The sequence below is a fragment of the Nuphar pumila genome, chromosome 10 (genome assembly GCF_984573655.1).
Source record: "Nuphar pumila chromosome 10, dmNupPumi1.hap1.1, whole genome shotgun sequence".
Classification (NCBI taxonomy): domain Eukaryota; kingdom Viridiplantae; phylum Streptophyta; class Magnoliopsida; order Nymphaeales; family Nymphaeaceae; genus Nuphar; species Nuphar pumila.
This window is the reverse complement of record NC_143258.1, coordinates 97,632,542-97,654,302: the sequence shown is the minus strand read 5'-3', so window position 1 is coordinate 97,654,302 and position 21,761 is coordinate 97,632,542. Positions and strand designations below refer to the sequence as shown.

The window sequence follows — 21,761 nt, the reverse complement described above, 5'->3', positions numbered from 1 at the left end:
AAATAAGATTTTTGCAAAACTAAGTATGAGTAGTTTGCATTTTCCCTTTTTCTGAAGGAAATATAACTTTAATTAAGAAAAGGTGATGAGTAGTCACAAGGAGTAGTTTACAAGTTAATAAAAGAATCAGAAAGATAAAACTGAGTAAATAGTGTAACGATAGCAAGATCAGGGTGCAGTGACAACTCCCAATCTGCAGGGAACAATCCAATCTATATTGTCGTTACCCCATTTTTCCTTGGTAAAAATAAATAGTTGTGTTTGAATCCTGCTATGAATGACTAACAAATCCTCAAATAGCTTTTTAGCTTTTTTCCTGGTCCAAGGTGCTAACTTGTCTCATTGAAACTGTAGACTGGTTCACAGGATGCCAATCCTCTCGTGCTATATTTACAAGAATTTTTGAAAAAAAAAATCAAGGGACAAAGAAGATGGGAAGTGGACTTTCTGTCCTTAGTTTTGAGATTTGATGGTGTAGGGATCCTATCAAGCAAGACCAACCAGGTGAAGGATACTTCCCTGGGGTTTGGGTGGGATCCCCAGATTGTTTTCATGGGAAAATGTTGTTTATGGTGGTAGTAATGACAAGAAACATGATTTGGTAGTGAATTCACCTTGTCTAAAGCACTTTCAGCCATGGTTGCCAGTTGAGGAAGCGATACGGGAAGCGGGAGCGGGAAGCGAGGCACTTTCAAAATTTTAGGAAGCGGGAAGCGTGGGACCACTTAGGAGCGATTCAGAAAGCGTCTCGGAAGCGAGAGGGAAGCGAAAATAAAAATAAAAATAGGGGAAGCGTGATGGGAAGACGCGCTTCCCAAAAAAGGGGACGCTTCCCCCGCACGCTTCGGAAGCGCGCCGTTTCGTGCTTCGGGGAAGCATGCTTCCCCTTTTGGTTAGGCGCTTCCGATAACCCTGGTTCATACCACAATAAGAAAAGAATGGTAAGGGAGATCTTTCGATTACCTATGTTAGAAATCCAGAGTATGTAACCTGGATGAAGCGAGATCAAGCACTGGTTGCATATATCACTTCTATATTGTCACAGGAAGTACTTGTGGCAATTCCAGATGATTGTTATGCCATGCAATTATGGCACCGACTGGTTCAGACATATTCTCAAGTTTCTCAGGCAAGAGTATTATTTTTAAAGAAAACGTTTCAAATGCTGAGGAAGGACTCCATGACCATCATGGAGTACTTGAACAAAATGAAGACCATTACAGATCAGTTGGCCATAGTGGGATGCGCAGTTAGTGACAAAGATATGGTGCAACAAACTTTGAGTGGGCTGGGATCGAATTATCATATGATGGTTACTTCTTTATTGTGTTTGCTAGATTTACCTACATTTGAAGATCTTTGTGCCAAGCTTTTACAGTATGAGATGACCTTGAAGGGCTTTTCTGAAAATACTCATGTCCAAGTTGGAGCACACGATGTTCTTACCACAGGAGTTGGCTATGGGCGAGGACGTGGTAGATATAATTTTCGGGAAAGAGAGGGTCAAGAAAGAAATGGACAAGGAAGTCGTGGAATATTACCTACACCCAGTATTCCTCCAAATGATACCCATCTGTTTACTATGCAATAAAAAGGGGGCATATGAAAGTTAATTGTTGGTTTAATCCTCAAAATAGAGGCAAACAACCAGAGACAAGGGGTCAGATAAATTGAAGAACAGTGTCAAAGTCAAGGAGTTGTTACTATCTGCTCTAGATGAATTGAATTTAAAACAAAATGATCAGGGCACTTGGTATGTCGATTCTGGTGCAGTCACTCGTCACTGGTGATGCTGGTAAGCTCATAACTCTTGTTCCTTATGTGGTAGAAATAGTATAGTCACTGACGATGGATCTCACCATCGTATTCTATTTCTCACATTGGAAACTCTGTCATTCCTATGTCTACTTCTTCTCTTGCTCTTTCAAACATCATTTATGCTCCAAATATCAAGAAAAATATTGTTTTTGTCTCTAAGCTTATAGATGACATCAATGCTTTAGTTGAGTTTACTCTTTTTTCTGTTCGTGTCAAGGACCTTCACACAAGGAAAACGTTCGCTGAAGGAAAACGACAAGGGAATATGTACGTGTTTCAAGAGAATCCTTCCACCATGAAGCTCGCACCATTAACTTCTTCAGTTTCTTCTGAGAATGTTTTTAGTCTTTCTGAGTGTAATAAGCTGAATCTTTGGCATGGTCGTCGGGGTCATTATAGTAGTTGTTTCATTGAAAAAATTGTTTCAAGCAGTCTTATTCTCAAGTCAAGTCTAAGTTTAAGTGTCAATGGCAAAAAATGTTTTAGTTGTCTTTAATGTAAGAGTCATGTTTTTCCATTTCATTCTATTAATAAAAGAGCTTCAAGACCTTTTGAAATTATTTGTTCTGATGTTTGGGGTCCAGCTCCAGTTCTCTCCATGTCTAGCATCAAATATTATCTTATTTTTGTTGAGAGCTATTCTCGAAATACATGAATTTTCTTTATGATATGTAAATCTGAAACATTATTTCAGAATTTTCATTCCTTTGTTCAAAATCAGTTCTCTGATAATATCCTTTGTTTCCAATGTGATGGAGGCGGTGAATTCTCCTCAAATGACTTTATTAATTTCCTCTAGACAAATGAAATACGTAGGCAGGTGTCTTGCCCTCATACACCTCAACAGAACGAGATTGTTGAACGAAAGCATCGTCATATTGTCGAGAGTGCAATGAGCATGATGCATGATAGTAACCTTCTAGTTACTTTCTGGGCGAGGCGTTTCATTCAGCAGTTCATATCATAAACCAATTGCCTATGAATATCCTGAAAAACAAATCACCCTACTTGTCTTTACATGGTGTTCATGCAAATTATCATGATTTACGAGTATTTGGGTGTGTATGTTATGTTCATGTTGACAGTTCAATACGACACAAGTTTTAGGATAAGGCCTTGAAGTGTAGATTTGTGGGGTATGCTGATGATTATAAAGGGTATAGATGTTATGATCAAATGAGCAAGCGTATCGAAATATCCAGGAATGTTGTATTTAATGAATTGAATTTTGACCACAATGCTAACACCCTTCCTGCAATTGAAGTTTATCATCCCTGGTTGCACTCTGATCTCTTTTCTAGTATTGATGATGTTTGTTCTTCAGAATGTAATCACAGAGATGAGGGAACATATCTAATGTTGCACAAAGGACTCAAGAAAGTGTCATTTCCCATCCTCTCTTGCCTTCCGAAAGATATAAAAGCTAGTTTACTCTCGACGTGAGAAGGGAATTCTCCCCAATTCTGATCAGGAGATGCATTCTTTTGTTCCCAGAAGATCCACTCGACCTCGACATCCTATTGATAGATGGGTAAGTTATGAGAATTTCACTATGGATTTTCAACTCTTCTTAACCTCTTTAGGTAAGGAAGATCAGCCCACAACATTTTATCAAGCCACAAATTCTAAGTGATGGATTGAAGCTATGAATGAAAAAATGGAGGTTCTTCATGAATGTGGCACTTGAAAGATTGTTCCTAGACCACATGATCAAAACATGGTTGGGTCCAAGTGGGTGTATAAAAAAAAGTATAAACCAGATGGTACTATTGAGTGATATAAGGCTAGACTGGTTGCCAAGGGATTCACTCAGAAACAAGGACAAGACTATGATGAGACCTTCAGTCCGGTTGTGAAAATGGGTACTACTCGCATCATCCTATCATTGGCCATTGAGAATCAATGGATTATTAGTCAACTGGATGTAAAAAATGCATTCCTACATTAAACTCTGAAAGCGGAAGTGTACATGGAGCAACCCACTGGGTATGCAGAAGGGAATTCCAAAGAATATGTGTGTAGATTAAAGAGAGCTAATATATGGTTTGAAGCAAGCTTCTAGATCTTGGTTTGATAGTTTTTCTCTTAAAATAGAGAAATATGGTTTTAGTCAATCTCTTCTTGATCATTCTCTTTTCATATTCAAATGTAAAGACACAGTTACCTTGTTATTGATATATATAGATGACATAATCATTACAAGTAACTCCAATGAACATACTGAGTGGGTCAAAGAACTCCTGAACCACAGGTTCAAGATAAAGGACCTTGGTAAACTGCAATATTTTCTTGGAGTAGAAGTTGACAGAACTATTGAAGGCATGACCCTTACCCAACATAAGTATACTATTGATGTTCTCAGCAAGGTAGGTATGAAAGATGGTAAGCCTCTAAGCCTGCCTAGTGTACTTCATCAGAAACTCAGTTCTCAAGATAGAGATTTGTACGAGGATCCTACAGGATATCACAGGATAGTAGGGATGCTTCAATATCTCACCTTTACTCGCCCTGATATTGTCTATTTAGTCAATAAGGTATCTCAGTTCATGCATGAACCACGTAATGGACATATGGAAGCTGTTAAACGCATTCTCTGATATTTGAAGGGGACTATTGGGGATGGTCTTTTGTACATAAAGAGTATGAGTGAACATCACATGCATGAACTTGTTTACATAGATGCGGACTGGGCAAGAGATCCAGATGATCGTAGGTCAATCTCAGGATACTGTGTTTTCGTTGGCCTAAATCTTATCTCTTGGAGTAGTAGAAAACAAAGGGCTATTGCCAGGTCGAGCACAGAAGCTGAATATAGGTCAATGGCAGTTGCTACAGCTGAAGTAACATGGATCAGACATCTATTAACAGAAATAGGAGAATCAATATCTAAATGTATTCTCTTATGTGACAATCAAAGTGACATCAACATGTCCTTCAATCCTATCTACCACAGTCGTGCAAAGCATATTGAAATTAATCAACATTTTGTAAGACAGAAAGTCGAAGAGAAGGAAATTGAACCAGAATTTGTTCGGACTACTGATCAAGTTGCATACTTGTTTACCAAAGGGCTTATCAAGGACAGATTCTGGATGTTGAAAGGCAAGTTGTTTATGGTTCAAAACCATGTACAACTTGAGGGAGGATGAAAAGAAGCCATCATTCACGAACTGGGTTTGGATCTTATCCAAACCCAATTTGTGTTTATCTAATTACAAATTTAAGCACATGTTCATTAATAGTATTAATGACATATTGTAAATTACCTTTGTTGTATGATGGGTATTTTTGTACCCTAGTAATTGTTAGGGTGTGTATTTAATGAGAAGCCCGATACCGCAGCCTCCAATTGAGGATTCTACAGCAGTTCCCTTCATTGCTTATTCTTGTGTAAGACAGAAGGAGCCCATTATAGCACGAAAATTTCAAAAAATTAGGGTATAGGGATATGGCTATATATATATATATAGAGAGAGAGAGAGCATTGGGGTCTTGGTGTTTTGAGGGTCCTCACTTGAACCTTAATATAAAATGGGTTGGGTTTGGATCATATGTGGATCCATGGATTAAGGTAAGTGAGGACCCAACCCTTTTATATTAATGTTCAATATAAAAGGGAAAGGGGTATTTGTAACCCCTCTCTCTCTCAACGAAGGAGAACGAGAAGATGAAGACGACAATGAAGGAGGGGCCAAGTGGGGACATATCCCCACTGCCTCTCTCTCTCCCCAGCAAATTGGAAGAAGAAGAAAAAGGTTCCAGGTGTGCTCTCTCTTTCTCTTTCTCTTTCTCTTTCTCTTTCCTCTTCTGCTTCTTTTCCTTCCCCGTCTTCCTCTTCCTCTTTCGTCTTCTTCTTCCTTCTCCTCCTCTTCCACTTTCGTCTTCTTCTTACTTCTCGTTCTTTTTCTTCTTCTTCCTTCTCCTCATCCTCCTCTTTTTTCTTCCTTCTCATTTTTTTCTTCCTCACTGCCTTTCTTTCACCGACATCAAGCCTTTCTTTCACCGACATCAAAAAAGAAGTTTGGGTCGGTGTTGGACCCGACCCAGTGGGGTGTCGGACTCAACTGCTTTGGTGTGTCTTGATTAAATAGGTTTGGACCAAAAAAAGAGAGATACCACTAGTTGATTTCCTATCATCAGGACACCCTGTCCGGTTAGAGAAAATAGACAACTGTAAAGAATTTTTCTTGTTTATATACAAATCAAAATTCATGGTTTCTTTTAGATAACACAATATTCTCTTAACATAATTCCAATGGTCAATGGTGGGATCATGCATGAACTCACATGCTCTATTTACAGAAAAAAACTATATTTGGATCATATGTGCTGGGTTTGGATCATATGTGGATCCAAGGATTAAGGTGAGGACCCAACTCTTTTACATTAGCGTTCAATATAAGGAAAAGGGGACCTAGGTCGCTTTCGATTCGCTTCTCTTCTTGCTTTCGAGACAATTCCTTATTCACTTCTAAGTCATGCCGCACTTCCCGCTTCCTAAAATTTTGAAAGTGCATCGCTTTCCGCTTTCGCTTTTCCGACTAGCAACTCTGGTCATGACTAACACGAGTCGGGCATGCATGACACGTTGACACGACTATGACATGTACAAACATTAATTTAATATTTTAAAATATTATTTTATTACTTGTTAATAATATTTTACATAGAAAATACATTTTTATACATTAAAACATCAAAAAAATAGTTTTGTACTTATTAAAATATTCAAAAATCCATGTTGTATCTTAGTTTTGAAAAAATCTTCGAACATGCGTGTCAAACTCGATTCACATATTGGGTCGTACCCGTATCTTTGTGACAATTTGTTGACATGGAACATAATTTCAACAAGTTGCCCCTTAATCTTGTCTTATTGAATCGTGAACAAGTTGAATTGTGATGGCAAAATACATTGGCTGATTGAGTTGTGAAATTACTTACAATAACAAATTTATATAGTTTCATTTATTTTGGAATGACTACATGCAAATTATTAAAAAAGGAAAATAGCAGTCATAGGTATCTTCACAAAGGTGTCGTGTGTTCAAGAGCCTTGCCCAGCTAGATCATCATAAGACAAACAAAGAATCAAAATAAGAGGATTCTTGAATTCAGGTACATAGGTACATGAATTTCATTCAAGCATAAGGGATTCTCCTTTCAAAATCACCTCCTCTATAGATTTTGATCATAACTACAAATCCTCTAAACACAGAAAAAGGTATCAAATCTACACAAAGACTAATATCATCGTTTTTTTTTTGTTTGGGTTCATAGCAGCTGACGCCCCTAAATTTTGGTTTGGGGATTCACATCATCGCAAACCCCCAATGTGGTTCATTCCCAACACCACCGTATCACTATACTGTCCGAAAATCCCCAACTCGGGTATTTGGGTTATACGGTCGAATAAACCCTATTAGCATAAATCTGAGGATTCGTAAATCGGAACCTATCGTTATTTTTGACTCACACACAAAATTTCAACATGGAAGGCATTAGCTCGATTGAATCCCTCTTTCAAGTATCCGAAATCCCCAACTCAATCGATTTGGGATTTCCAGCACCATAAGCCCAAAATCCTCTTTTTTCGTTAGGGATTTTTGGCCACCCACACGGCATGCTCAAACCATGACATACCCAACAAGGAAAACAACAGTAAATCCTACTTTGTTTGATGATTTCCCCTCTTGTTCTGTCGTGAATCTGGGTGCAGCCGAACTCCTGCTCACCGACGAGTGTGAGAATGGAATGGAACGATTGGAGAGTCGTTGACGGGTGGTGCTGCTGGAAAAAGGGGAAGCGAAGGTGGCAGCGATGTCACCAGAGCTAGCAAAGGGGAAAAGTTGCAGGGAGGTTGTGGAGGACAGCGGCTCGGGTTGCTTGGGAGGTTGTTGGCGACGACAGCGACGGCGAGAGGGAGGCAGCACTGTCGTCGACCGACATCGCATGCAAAGAGAGAGAGAGAGGAGGTCCAGCGCCGGCTCAGTCGCACGCAGGGAGTGCGGAGCCGAGAGAGAGACGAGAGAGGAAGAGTGCAGGGGTGAGGGCCTCCCCTCACCCTTGCGTGATTTTAAGGGTGCGGGAGGGCGTTGATCAGGAAACCCCAGCAGAAGGGGGAAGAGGGAGAGCGGCGCGGGGAGAAGTTTTAAAAGAAACCCCTGGCCATGCGAGTTTTAACCCTAACGGGTTGGCAGATCCGGGTCGGATCCGGATCTAACCCAGGTCCAAATGTGTGTATGTGTTTTTTTCTTTACTTAATGCACCAATGGGGTGCGGGCTCAGTTCGACTGGGTCCGCAACCCACGAACCCCATGCATTTGGGCCCCATACGGGTCCAACCGCAGATCTAGATGTATATATTATTATTATTATGTATTTATTATTATTATCATTTATTTTATTATTTATTTATATATATATATATATATTTTTTTTTAACACTCCCAATTTGGCTACGGTTTTGGTTTGGCCACACTCATGACCCTCGACCCAAATCTTTAATGGGTTCCCACAATTGTGCGGTTTGGATCCATCTGAGGATTCGAATTATTACAAGCTTTAAAATACCCGTAATTGGTTTTAATGGGGTATGGATCCTCGATCCATTTGATCCATGGGCTCATATACGCCAATCTGGTCCAGGATCCAAATCTTTTCTCTTTAATACCATGAGGTGAAACTTTGGGTCCAATATTACTATGGATCCACCCAAAATATACCTTGACCCATACAACTTCGATGCAATGATCCGTAATACGATGCATCCCAAATCCAATTGGAATCGAAATTCAAAATAAAGATTCAAGCTTATTTATTCGATAAAATCACAGGTATTACATCCTTTCTCCCTAAAAAGAATTTCGTCCTCAAAATTTCGTTAAATAGCTACCTGTAGAGATTATAGCCTAAGGTAACTGATCTTCACAAGGGTGCTCGTACATTTGCGACCTCTCTCTAACATATATAAATTTTTTTAAAGGCTCAGGACAACTCATAATGAATTTCAGAAGAAAAAAAACTTTAGTTGAATCAAGTACAGTCGAGATTTCATTAATGACTTTTGTCGATATCAGCTCATCGCTTTTTGCTCTTATTATTTCAGCAGACTCTATGACCTCAATTAGTTCTCATTTCCCAAGGACCTATGTGGTCAACGACCTCTTGACGTGACTTCGCCCAAGATGTTATTCTTAGAACAAATTCATCTTTCCTCAAAATACACAATTTTAACATCACATCGAGATCCAAAATCAATATGATTATGATTCGCTAATCGGGCTATGACAGAAAACCCATATCTATATGTTCATGAGTGGCTACCTCGATCAATCTTAGTAAATCCTCACAGCTTAGCACAACTCTTTAACAAATCTCAAAGTCCATGTCGGATCACCTGATCTGAGAAATGTACGACCTCACAAAGAATTACTGCCCTAGAGGGTATACTTGGTCTTGGACAATACACTTCCTCACAAGAATTCACTGTCTTTACGGCTACCCACTCTTGGACAATGTACTTCCTCACAGAGATCCACTACTCTAACCGGATTACCTGATCTTGATCATACATACCCTTACAGATAATCCTTTGGAGACAAGTCATCAACAAGTGCCGAAATGGTGATATATGCATCAATACAAATAACCAGTCTCAGGGTCAATAGCCACCAATATGGGCACAAGCATACATATCGTCAATATCATTGCATCACTTCATAGGACACTAAAAATCACGAAATCCACATTTCACCAATAAGGTTCCATGAACCATAGTTTACTATTGAACTTAAGCATATATCGCATGCTTTCAAAATTTCAGATGACGTGGCATTTCAATCATATCATACTAAAGCATATTATCTTATGCATCATATCATTGCCACTAGGAACATGGCATTTTCCAAATTTAACCTTGAAGCATGTGTAACCAAAGCATGAGTCCTATACAATGTGATCATGTATATATCAAGAATCAACTAAACCTCAAGATACGTAACTTTTACATAGTTCGAGTTATGCTCACAGTAGTCCAAACACGTATCTAATACATTCAAATTATTTCATCATTTCATGTGCATTCACAGGTCGATCTAGTAAGTCCAATAATATTTATGTGTTTGGTATATCATTTACACACATATTTACAATCTATGAATTGTAGTATTCTTACAATTATTACAAGTACACGTACACATACACCATATACTTTAAAGAAATATACAAGCAACATAACCAATAACAAAACAAAATAAATTATACTCACAGCAGGGTGTGGCACAACCGTGATGTTTGATTTATTGTTCTCAAGCTCTGATACCATTTGTAACGCCCCGAAATTTTAACTCAAATTTTGAAGACTTTTTTTATAGCAGCAAAAACAAGAAATACTATAGGGTTAAGCATTTCGAAACATTACAATGGAGAGAAAACCCAACACATTTATTTCATTCCATTTATCAATGAAAATCATCAGAATTAAGGTAAAATGCAAAACATAAATTTTTGTTAGTAGACTTCATCGGAAGTATTCTGCTGCAAACACTCAGTCAAGAATTTTTGTCTTAATATCTACTTGCAGAAGAATTTTCCAATGTGAACCCCAACGACCCAAATTTCTATTTTTGTTACTTACACATGAAATAAAAAGCGTAATAACATACAGAGACTAAGTGTCAGTTATTGCAAACTAAATTGATGTACACAGAGACTAATATCATCGCTTTTTTTTGGATTAATAGCAGCTGACACCCTTAAATTTTGGTTTGGGGATTCACGGCATCGCAAACCCCCAATGTGGTTCATTCCCAACACCACCGTATCACTATACTGTCCGAAAATCACCAACTCAGGTATTTGGGTTATACGGTCGAATAAACCCTATTAGCATAAATCCAAGGATTCGTAAATCGGAACCAATCGTTATTTTTGACTCACACAAAAAATTTCAACATGGAAGGCATTAGCTCGATTGAATCCCTCTTTCAGGTATCCGAAATCCCCAACTCAATCGATTTGGGATTTCCAGCACCATAAGCCCAAAATCCTCTTTTTCGTTAGGGATTTTTGGCCACCCACACGGCATGCTCAAACCATGACATAGCCAAGGAAAACAACAGTAAATCCTACTTTGTTTGATGATTTCCCCTCTTGTTCTGTCGTGAATCTGGGTGCAACCGAACTTCTGCTCACCGACGAGTGTGAGAATGGAATGGAACGATTGGAGAGTCGTCGTCGGGTGGTGCTGCTGGAAAAAGGGGAAGCGAAGGTCGCAGCGGTGTCACCAGAGCTGGCAAAGGGGAAAAGTTGCAGGGAGGTTGTGGAGGGCAGCGGCTCGGGTTGCTTGGGAGGTTGCTGGCGACGACAGCGACGGCGAGAGGGAGGCAGCACTGTGGTTGACCGACATCGCACGCAAAGAGAGAGAGAGGAGGTCCAGCGTCGGCTCAGTCGCACGCAGGGAGTGCGGAGCCGAGAGAAAGACGAGAGAGGAAGAGTGCAGGGGTGAGGGCCTCCCCTCACCCTTGCGTGATTTTAAGGGTGCGGGAGGGCGTTGATCAGGAAACCCCAGCAGAAGGGGGAAGAGGGAGAGCGACGCAGGGGGAAGTTTTAAAAGAAACCCCTCGCCATGCGAGTTTTAACCCTAACGGGTTGGCAGATCCGATTCGGATCCGGATCTAACCCGGGTCCAAATGTGTGTGTGTGTGTTTTTCTTTACTTAATGCACCAGTGGGGTGCGGGCTCAGTTCGACTGGGTCCGCAACACACGAACCCCATGCATTTGGGCCCATACGGGTCCAACCGCAGATCTAGATGTATATATATTATTATTATGATTTTATTATTATTATCATTATTTATATATATATATGTATATATATATATATATATATATTTTAACACTCCCAATTTGGGTATGGTTTTGGTTTGGCCACACCAGAGTTACCGGAAGCGCCTAGCTAAAAGGGGAAGCGCGCGCGCTTCGGAAGCGCGGAACGTCGCGCTTCCGAAGCGTGGGGGGAAGCGTCCCCCTTTTTTGGGAAGAGCGTCCCCCTTTTTTGGGAAGCGCGCTTCCCTTTAATGGGGGACGCGTTTCCCTTTAATGGGGGACGTGCTTCCCTTTAATGGGAAGCGCGCTTCCCCCTCGCTTCCCCCACGCTTCCCCTGTTTTTTTCAATTTTTTTGTATTTTTTATTTTTTATTTTTATTTTTTTCGCTTCCCCCTCGCTTCCGAGACGCTTCCTATGTCGCTTCCGAGACGCTTCCTAGGTCGCTTCCGAGACACTTCCCGAATCGCTCCTAAGTGGTCCCCCGCTTCCCCGCTTCCTAAAATTTTGAAAGTGCCTCGCTTCCCGCTCCCGCTTCCCGTATCGCTTCCCGCTCCCGCTTCCTCAACTGGCAACCATGGGCCACACTCATGACCCTCGACCCAAATCTTTAATGGGTTCCCACAATTGTGCGGTTTGGATCCATTTGAGGATTCGAATTATTACAAGCTTTAAAATACCCCTAATTGGTTTTGATGGGGTATGGATGTAACGACCCCAACTCAAACCTTTGAAAAATGCGAAATTTTTTTTTCTAAGAGTTGCAGAAAAACATCCCAGAGACCTGGGGACCTTACAGTTCCAATTTCAGTTGGATAACTACACACCACAAACAAACTTACATTTATAATCAACCAACTAAACTCTTTTGTTAATGAATCAACAAGAGTCTCATACTCAATGTCAAAAGTAAAATAACAACTTGCAGAAAATAAGAACTAAAAGAAAATAACAATAGAGCCACTCTGTCCGTAAGTGAAGCAATCTAAAGCAAATGTGACCCTCGTGTCTCCTCAGAACGAGTCAATTTCACTGATCACCTGTATCTGGGAAAAACCATTAAAAATAGAGGGTCAGAAATCTGAAGAATTCTACGTACAGGTTTCCCTAATGAATCAAATAAGAAAAAGGCATAAATAAGATTCATGTAATATTTTGAGGAATACGATTATAATCAATTCATAAGACAATAACCATTCATACAGAATTAAACTAAACATTAAGCATGAAGGAACACGAAATAGGTAACACTGATCACAATTTAATCGATAGGGCAATTAAATGCAAAAGATATCAACATCATGCAATGATCAATATAAAACAACAAAGTGAATAGGTAAACACGCATGAACTAATGTATAGCAAAAATATGCATGATTTTATGTGCGATGCATGAACCCTTATTATCTTTCATTAAAGCTCCCCTCTTTCCATATGCATGGCCTATTAAATGCACACAATCTTTAAGTTACTCTTTTTAATTTATCATTGCCCACGGATACACCAAATGAGTACGGTCCCCGAGGTCAAGTAGGGTTCCCGGGGTAGCTTAACACACAATTTGTATTTTATTACCGGGTTTCACACTTAGCCCTCGACCGATATCAGGAAACAGCACCATCCATCAGAACCTTGGAAAACAGCATCCAAAGTCGGGGATACCATGGAAAACAGCATCCACTGGCGCCACTTTATTGGTATACCAAACAACAACAGTTGTGTCAAAACACCCCCCACCCAGGAAAAGTGGCGGACTCTCCCTAAAACCGTGGCCAGGAGAAGAACCTCAATATCGGGTTCAGGGGCAACAATGCACACGGAGTTTTTGTATCCTCACGGTTTTCCCCAAACCGCAACATCCAAGATTCCCACGCTAAAGCAGGAACATCAAGGAGAAATTGAATTACACTGTTCTTTACTTTATTTTATCTGGTTATTAATTCATCTCTTTTACATTTGCAAATTTAAATGCAGAATTAATAACATAAGCTTGCACATCAGCATGCTAAGCTTTTCACGAGACCACAGCCCATGACAACATAGAACAGTGAAATTAAAACCACAACGTCAAATATGACTTTTACAATGCATATACAAGTAAAGCAATGAGCACACCGACTCAAGGCATCTCACAGCCCATGATGATCCACCTTGATCATCTATTCATTCATATGCAAAAAGCTTAAAAACATGTCAATGCATTCTGTTCATATCACATGTCTTTCGATGCACAATCTTCAATGCCCATTTAGAGATGTGCATGAAATAATAATATTCATATACATGTATTCCTTACTACAATGCATGCTTCCATATAATCATGCCAAATGCACGCTTCCATTCATAAATCACTCTACTTAGAACACATGAGTACTTATGCCAATGCACATAAGCATAGCAATAGAAATTCAAGATTTGCACATGCCCACAAGATGTGTAACATTGCATTTGAATATTGATCATGCATAGTTATTCAAGGCGAATTCCAATTCCAACGTGCACGTAACCGAAGCATTCATAACAGGCAAAATCTGGGAATTTAGTGCACTAAACTGAATTTTCATCAACCTATGACCACATATTTAAGGTATACAAATCTTAAGATTAGATCCACATAATCCGGTACATTATCAAAAATTCCTTTGAAATGTGTAACAAGTATGAATCTACATTCAACACATGCGAAAAAATTTCCGATTTTCTAATTCAACAAAAACACTCAAGTGTTTCATTACTTAACATTTTTTTTTCAAATCTGTCCAAACCTATCCCAGCCGACCCAGTAGGTTGGGCTCTGCCAACATATGGCTGCCCAAACAAACACCAACAGTGCCCATTTGTTTATTTATTTATTTATTTTATTTTATTTTTTTCTGCAACGTCCCTACACAAGGTAACGGTGCACTAGCTGATCTTACTAGACAATAGACAATAAAACAAGAGGTTAAATTCCCAGTTTTACACTATGATCAAATCATGCTTAACCACAATAAGGTATTGGCAGCAAAAACAAACTTTGGTACAGAAATTTCTGATCCGACATAAACCCAAAATAATTGTATTTGTTCAGTTAGGTAAAAAAAAATTCAAGACGATATACACTTTGTATATATTCAAAACAATGGTAGACACCGATCTATGATGGGCCAAATAAATCGAATCCTACTCAAACAGATTCCGATTTTTGCCCAGCGTGAGACCTAGTTCAAGAACAGTAATGTGGCCCAACACACGTGTATGCCCGGCTTACATCCTAATCAAAATCGATCTCAGCAAAAGAAGAATGATTCTTGTAGATTCACAAACACTAGACTAAGTCCTTTGCCTATAGAATCTCATGAGAAAGAAAAAAAAACATACAACATGCTCATTATGAAAATAATATAAATATATAATAAGACTCTTATTACAGCAAGTTCTAGCGTACACAAATGAGAAACACGGTTATTGAATCGGATACATATTTATATCAGATTAAGCATGCTGGACACAGGTTTAAATCCTATCAAAGATTTACAAACTGGATTGCATAATAAAACCCAGATTTATTATCAAACACAGTTTTGCAACAGATTTGTCATATATATATAGAATATGTGTGTGTGTATCGATCATACAAGCATGCTTTTTCCAGGAGAAAAGGGGTTTAAAAATTCTGAAATACACATTTCCAGCATATATCAATACTACATAGGTTGATTATGTGAATCTAAATCAGATTCATGGTTTCCTTCGAAAATATCATATAAATCAGATTTAGGCACTTTTCAATATTCGAATCAAAAGAAAAAAAACCGTACCTCTAAAATCCAACGCTTGGGGGTTGCGGCTATCGTAAGAGGGCGAACGATTCCACCGGCCTTGACTGCTCTGGTGTCATGGAGGGGATCTTTGTGCCGGCATCGGTGGTTGTCGCACTCAGGGGAAAAACAGGAGAAGGGGCTGCCGTAGCCTGCGGTGGCTGCAGCCTTCCGACGACCTTCAGCACTCCGCTGCACGCCCACACGAGGGAGAGGGAAGAGGGTGAGACCCCTCTTCCACCTCCCTTTTATCGCCGAACCCCCCCCCCCCCCCCCTCTTGCCGAGAGGCGCGGGGTTTCGGTTACGCCTGCCGACCCCCTGCCTCCCTTCTGGTATTGCAGGAATCGTGCCTACGGCACGATTCTTGCCTTTCTTTCCCCTTTTGAAAACAGCAACCCGATATCGGGTTTAAAACCCTACCGGGTTACGGATCCGGGTCGGGTCCGACCCGGGTCTAAGGGCTTCCCTTTTTTTTACGAGGGGGCCGGGTCTGCGACCTGCGGCTCGGGATCCAAACCCGACCGCAACTTTGGACCCTTGCCTCCCACTTGGTATGGATCCACGGATTGGATACAAATGGATCCAATCGTGTACCCCCTAAAAAAATACTCATATAATATATATTTTTATATATATTTAATCATGTATACGAATATATAGGGTATTTTACCTATATCCAAATGGATCCTATCTGGGTATTGGATCCGAAATGTGGATCCCAAGCCCATATATACACTATATACGTAGTTATCTCTTGAATAATTCGCCTAATTAAAATTTTTGCACTTATATAAGTACATATATGTTTTACAAGATAAATATATATATAAAGACCCCTTTATGGGATCCCAGGCCCAAATCACATAAGTTTTAAAAAAAAATCATGGTTATTATATCCCTACCCCCTTAAAAGAATTTCGTCCTCGAAATTAAAACGGCTACAGAAGTGTGGGTAGTACGGAAATCAAGTATATCATAAGTCTAATGGTCGATAACCAAGAGGATACCTTCGATCAAAACAGTCTCATCCTTCTGCGTAGAGGTCGTAACAGCATAAACTCTCCCATTGGTCTTTCTTTGGCCTTGTTGTTGTCGAGGTCTCTGTTGTTGTTGTTGTTGTAGTTGTTGTTGTCCTCCCTGAGCGGTTGGCGGGTTTGGACAGTAGGGAGCGATGTGCCCAGGCTGCTGGCACCGGTAGCAAACTCCCTTGAACATCGAACAAAAACCCTGAGGATGACTCTCATTACATCTGCGACACATTGATTTAGCTTTCCCCTGTTGTTGCCTCTGCTGAGGTTGTCCTTGATGCGCACCTTGATGACGTCCTTTCTGGGTTCGCTGCCTCTTGCCAACCTGAGTCTTTTCGCCTATCGGCGGGTCCTTCATCTTTCCGCATGAAGCATTCCCTCCATTCGTGCCTCCCTTTTGTGATACATTCCTAGACCTCTCCCAGTCCTTGGTCAGAACCGTGGCTGACTCGATCGCATCGGCCAAGGTAGGAGGCCGACCCGACAGTACGCGAGCTCGTAATCCATCCTTTAGTCCGTGCACGAACTTCGACGCTCTTGCCTTCTCATTCTTGAAGAGGTTCGGACAGTACCTCTCGAGGTTCCGAAACTTGGTAGTATAATCTACCAGACTCATGGTTCCCTGAGTCAAATCAAAGAACTCCCGTTGCATCTGTTCCTCAACGTATGCGGGGAAATACGTGTCCAGAAACTCTTCCCTGAACGTCTCCCAGGGGATCTCATCCCAATCGGCGAACTTCACCCTTCGCAGGGTGTCCCACCACTTCTTGGCATCGCCCTTCAGACGGTACGTGCCAAAAGATGTCTTTCTGTCCTCAGGAACAGACAGGACGTCGAACACTCGTTCCAACTCCTCAACCCAGTTCTCTGCTGCCTCTGGGTTTGCCTCTCCTGAAAAAGTTGGCGGATCCAGCTTCAGGAACTTTTCGAAGGAAACGCCGCTCGCGTTTGAAACAACATTGACAGGAGGGTCACGAGCTGCTGCCTGTGCGGCTGCCTGCGCAGCAGTCTGGGCCGCTTGTGCAGCCTGTGTCGCTTGCACCGCCTGTGCTGTTTGTGCCGCCTGAGCTGTCATGGTCTCGATCATGGTATGAATGGCTTCCATCATGAAATCCCTTTGCTCCTGCCAGTTTGCGGGAGCAGCAGTAGAGGACGAAGCACCTTTGCGAGTATAATGCGACATCTACAATGCACATTCTTTCATAAAAATTTAGACCTCGTATTAATCCTACCCCCTTACGATTGATCCCGTATATTTACCGCATTTACGATAAATACACTGATACAAGCACATTGCATTTTCTTAATTCATAAAAGAGAAAACTAAGAAATGAACCATAAACACATAAGAAGTTCGCATACTTTCATAAAAGTATATCATAGTCATACCAGTGAAGAAGACTGCTCTGGAGTACGAGGCACGACTTGCAGACGCTTCCGGACAGGGCTCACATACCAAAATTAAAAATTTAACACAAAAAAAATGATAAAAGTGTAAGTCTTTGTGGTGGCTCTGATACCAAACCTGTAACGACCCCAACTCAAACCTTTGAAAAATGCGGAATTTTTTTTCTAAGAGTTGCAGAAAAACATCTCAGAGACCTGGGGTCCTTACAGTTTCAATTTCAGTTGGATAACTGCACACCACAAACAAACTTACATTTATAACCAACCAACTAAACTCTTTTATTAATGAATCAATAAGAGTCTCATACTCAATGTCAAAAGTAAAATAACAACTTGCAGAAAATAAGAAGAACTAAAAGAAAATAACAGTAGAGCCACTCTATCCGTAAGTGAAGCAATCTGAAGCAAATGTGACCCTCGTGTCTCCTCAGAACGAGTCAATTTCACTGATCACCTGTATCTGGGAAAAACCATTAAAAATAGAGGGTCAGAAATCTGAAGAATTCTGCGTACAGGTTTCCCTAATGAATCAAATAAGAAAAAAGCATAAATAAGATCCATGTAATATTTTGAGGAATACGATTATAATCAATTCATAAGACAATTAACCATTCATACAGAATTAAACTAAACATTAAGCATGAAGGAACACGAAATAGGTAACATTGATCACAATTTAATCGATAGGGCAATTAAATGCAAAAGAGATCAACATCATGCAATAATCAATATAAAACAACAAAGTGAATAGGTAAACATGCATGAACTAATGTATAGCAAAAATATGCATGATTTTATGTGCGATGCATGAACCCTTATTATCTTTCATTAAAGATTCCCTCTTTCCATATGCATGGCCTATTAAATATACACAATCTTTAAGTTACTCTTTTTAATTTATCATTGCTCACGGATACACCAAATGGGTACAGTCCCCGAGGTCAAGTAGGGTTCCCGGGGTAGCTTAACACACAATTTGTATTTTATTACCGGGTTTCACACTTAGCCCTCGACCGATATCAGGAAACAGCACCATCCATCAGAACCTTGGAAAACAGCATCCAAAGTCGGGGATACCATGGAAAACAGCATCCACTGGCGCCACTTTATTGGTATACCAAACAACAACAGTTGTGTCAAAACACCCCCCACCCAGGAAAAGTGGCGGACTCTCCCTAAAACCGTGGCCAGGAGAAGAACCTCAATATCGGGTTCAGGGGCAACAATGCACACGGAGTTTTTGTATCCTCACGGTTTTCCCCAAACCGCAACATCCAAGATTCCCACGCTAAAGCAGGAACATCAAGGAGAAATTGAATTACACTGTTCTTTACTTTATTTTATCTGGTTATTAATTCATCTCTTTTACATTTGCAAATTTAAATGCAGAATTAATAACATAAGCTTGCACATCAGCATGCTAAGCTTTTCACGAGACCACAGCCCATGACAACATAGAACAGTGAAATTAAAACCACAACGTCAAATATGACTTTTACAATGCATATACAAGTAAAGCAATGAGCACACCGACTCAAGGCATCTCACAGCCCATGATGATCCACCTTGATCATCTATTCATTCATATGCAAAAAGCTTAAAAACATGTCAATGCATTCTGTTCATATCACATGTCTTTCGATGCACAATCTTCAATGCCCATTTAGAGATGTGCATGAAATAATAATATTCATATACATGTATTCCTTACTACAATGCATGCTTCTATATAATCATGCCAAATGCACGCTTCCATTCATAAATCACTCTACTTAGAACACATGAGTACTTATGCCAATGCACATAAGCATAGCAATAGAAATTCAAGATTTGCACATGCCCACAAGATGTGTAACATTGCATTTGAATATTGATCATGCATAGTTATTCAAGGCGAATTCCAATTCCAACGTGCACGTAACCAAAGCATTCATAACAGGAAAAATCTGGGAATTTAGTGCACTAAACTGAATTTTCATCAACCTATGACCACATATTTAAGGTATACAAATCTTAAGATTAGATCCATATAATCCGGTACATTATCAAAAATTCCTTTGAAATGTGTAACAACTATGAATCTACATTCAACACATGCGAAAAAAATTCCGATTTTCTAATTCAACAAAAACCCTCAAGTGTTTCATTACTTAACATTTTTTTTTCAAATCTGTCCAAACCGATCCCAGCTGACCCAGTAGGCTGGGCTCTGCCAACATATGGCTGCCCAAACAAACACCAACAGTGCCCATTTGTTTATTTATTTATTTATTTTATTTTATTTTTTTCTGCAACGTCCCTACACAAGGTAACGGTGCACTGGCTGATCTTACTGATCTTACTAGACAATAAACAAGAGGTTAAATTCCCAGTTTTACACTATGATCAAATCATGCTTAACCACAATAAGGTATTGGCAGCAAAAACAAACTTTGGTACAGAAATTTCTGATCCGACATAAACCCAGAATAATTGTATTTGTTCAGTTAGGTAAAAAAAAAAATCAAAACTATATACACTTTGTATATATTCAAAACAATGGTACACACCGATCTATGATGGGCCAAATAAATCGAATCCTACTCAAACAGATTCCGATTTTTGCCCAGCGTGAGACCTAGTTCAAGAACAGTAATGTGGCCCAACATACGTGTATGCCCGGTTTACATCCTAATCAAAATCGATCTCAGCAAAAGAATAATGATTCTTGTAGATTCACAAACACTAGATTAAGTCCTTTGCCTATAGAATCTCATGAAAAAGAAAAAAAAACATACAACATGCTCATTATGAAAATAATATAAATATATAATAAGACTCTTATTACAGCAAGTTCTAGCGTACACAAATGAGAAACACGATTCTTGAATCGGATACATATTTGTATCAGATTAAGCATGCTGGACACAGGTTTAAATCCTATCAAAGATTTACAAACTGGATTGCATAATAAAAACCCAGATTTATTATCAAACACAGTTTTGCAACAGATTTGTCATATATATATATATATATATATATATATATATATATAGAGAGAGAGAGAGAGAGAGAGAGAGAGAATATGTGTGTGTATCGATCATACAAGCATGCTTTTTCCAGGAGAAAAGGGGTTTAAAAATTCTGAAATACACATGTCCAGCATATATCAATATTACATAGGTTGATTATGTGAATCTAAATCAGATTCATGGTTTCCTTCGAAAATATCATATAAATCAGATTTAGGCACTTTTCAATATTCGAATCAAAAGAAAAAAAAACGTACCTCTAAAATCCAACGCTTGGGGGTTGCGGCTATCGTGAGAGGGCGAACGATTCCACCGGCCTCGACTGCTCCGGTGTCGTGGAGGGGATCTTTGTGCCGGCGCCGGTGGTTGTCGCACTCAGGGGAAAAACAGGAGAAGGGGCTGCCGTAGCCTGCGGTGGGTGCTGGTGGCTGCAGCCTTCCGGCGACCTTCAGCCCTCCGCTGCACGCCCACACGAGGGAGAGAGAGAGAGAAACGAGGGAAGAGGGTGAGACCCCTCTTCCACCTCCCTTTTATCGCCGAAATCCCCCCCTCTTGCCGAGAGGCGCGGGGTTTCGGTTACGCCTGCCGACCCCCTGCCTCCCTTCTGGTGGGCACGATTCTTGCCTTTCTTTCCCCTTTTGAAAACAGCAACCCGATATCGGGTTTAAAACCCTACCGGGTTACGGATCCGGGTCGGGTCCGACCCGGGTCTAAGGGCTTCCTTTTTTTTACGAGGGGGCCGGGTCCGGGTCTGCGACCTGCGGCTCGGGATCCAAACCCAACCGCAACTTTGGACCCTTGCCTCCCACTTGCTATGGAACCACGGATTGGATCCAATCGTGGACCCCCTAAAAAAAATACTCATATAA

The 21,761-nt window shown here is 40.3% G+C and overlaps 1 protein-coding gene across 2 annotated transcripts in view; it reads right to left on the bottom strand.

Annotated features, from left to right (window-relative positions):
- Positions 1 to 21,509, bottom strand: part of LOC149827512 (Ssu72-like family protein) — a 28,612-nt gene extending 7,103 nt beyond the window's left edge. Inside the window, exon 1 of one of the 2 annotated variants that reach the window (XM_090019434.1) lies at positions 21,150 to 21,509. The gene's annotated coding sequence lies outside the window, so the exon portion shown is untranslated. Of the gene's footprint in view, positions 1 to 15,445; positions 15,577 to 21,149 lie in introns of those variants that run through there. The other variant, XM_090019433.1, reaches the window with a different exon arrangement.
- Between the last annotated feature and the right edge of the window lie 252 nt (positions 21,510 to 21,761).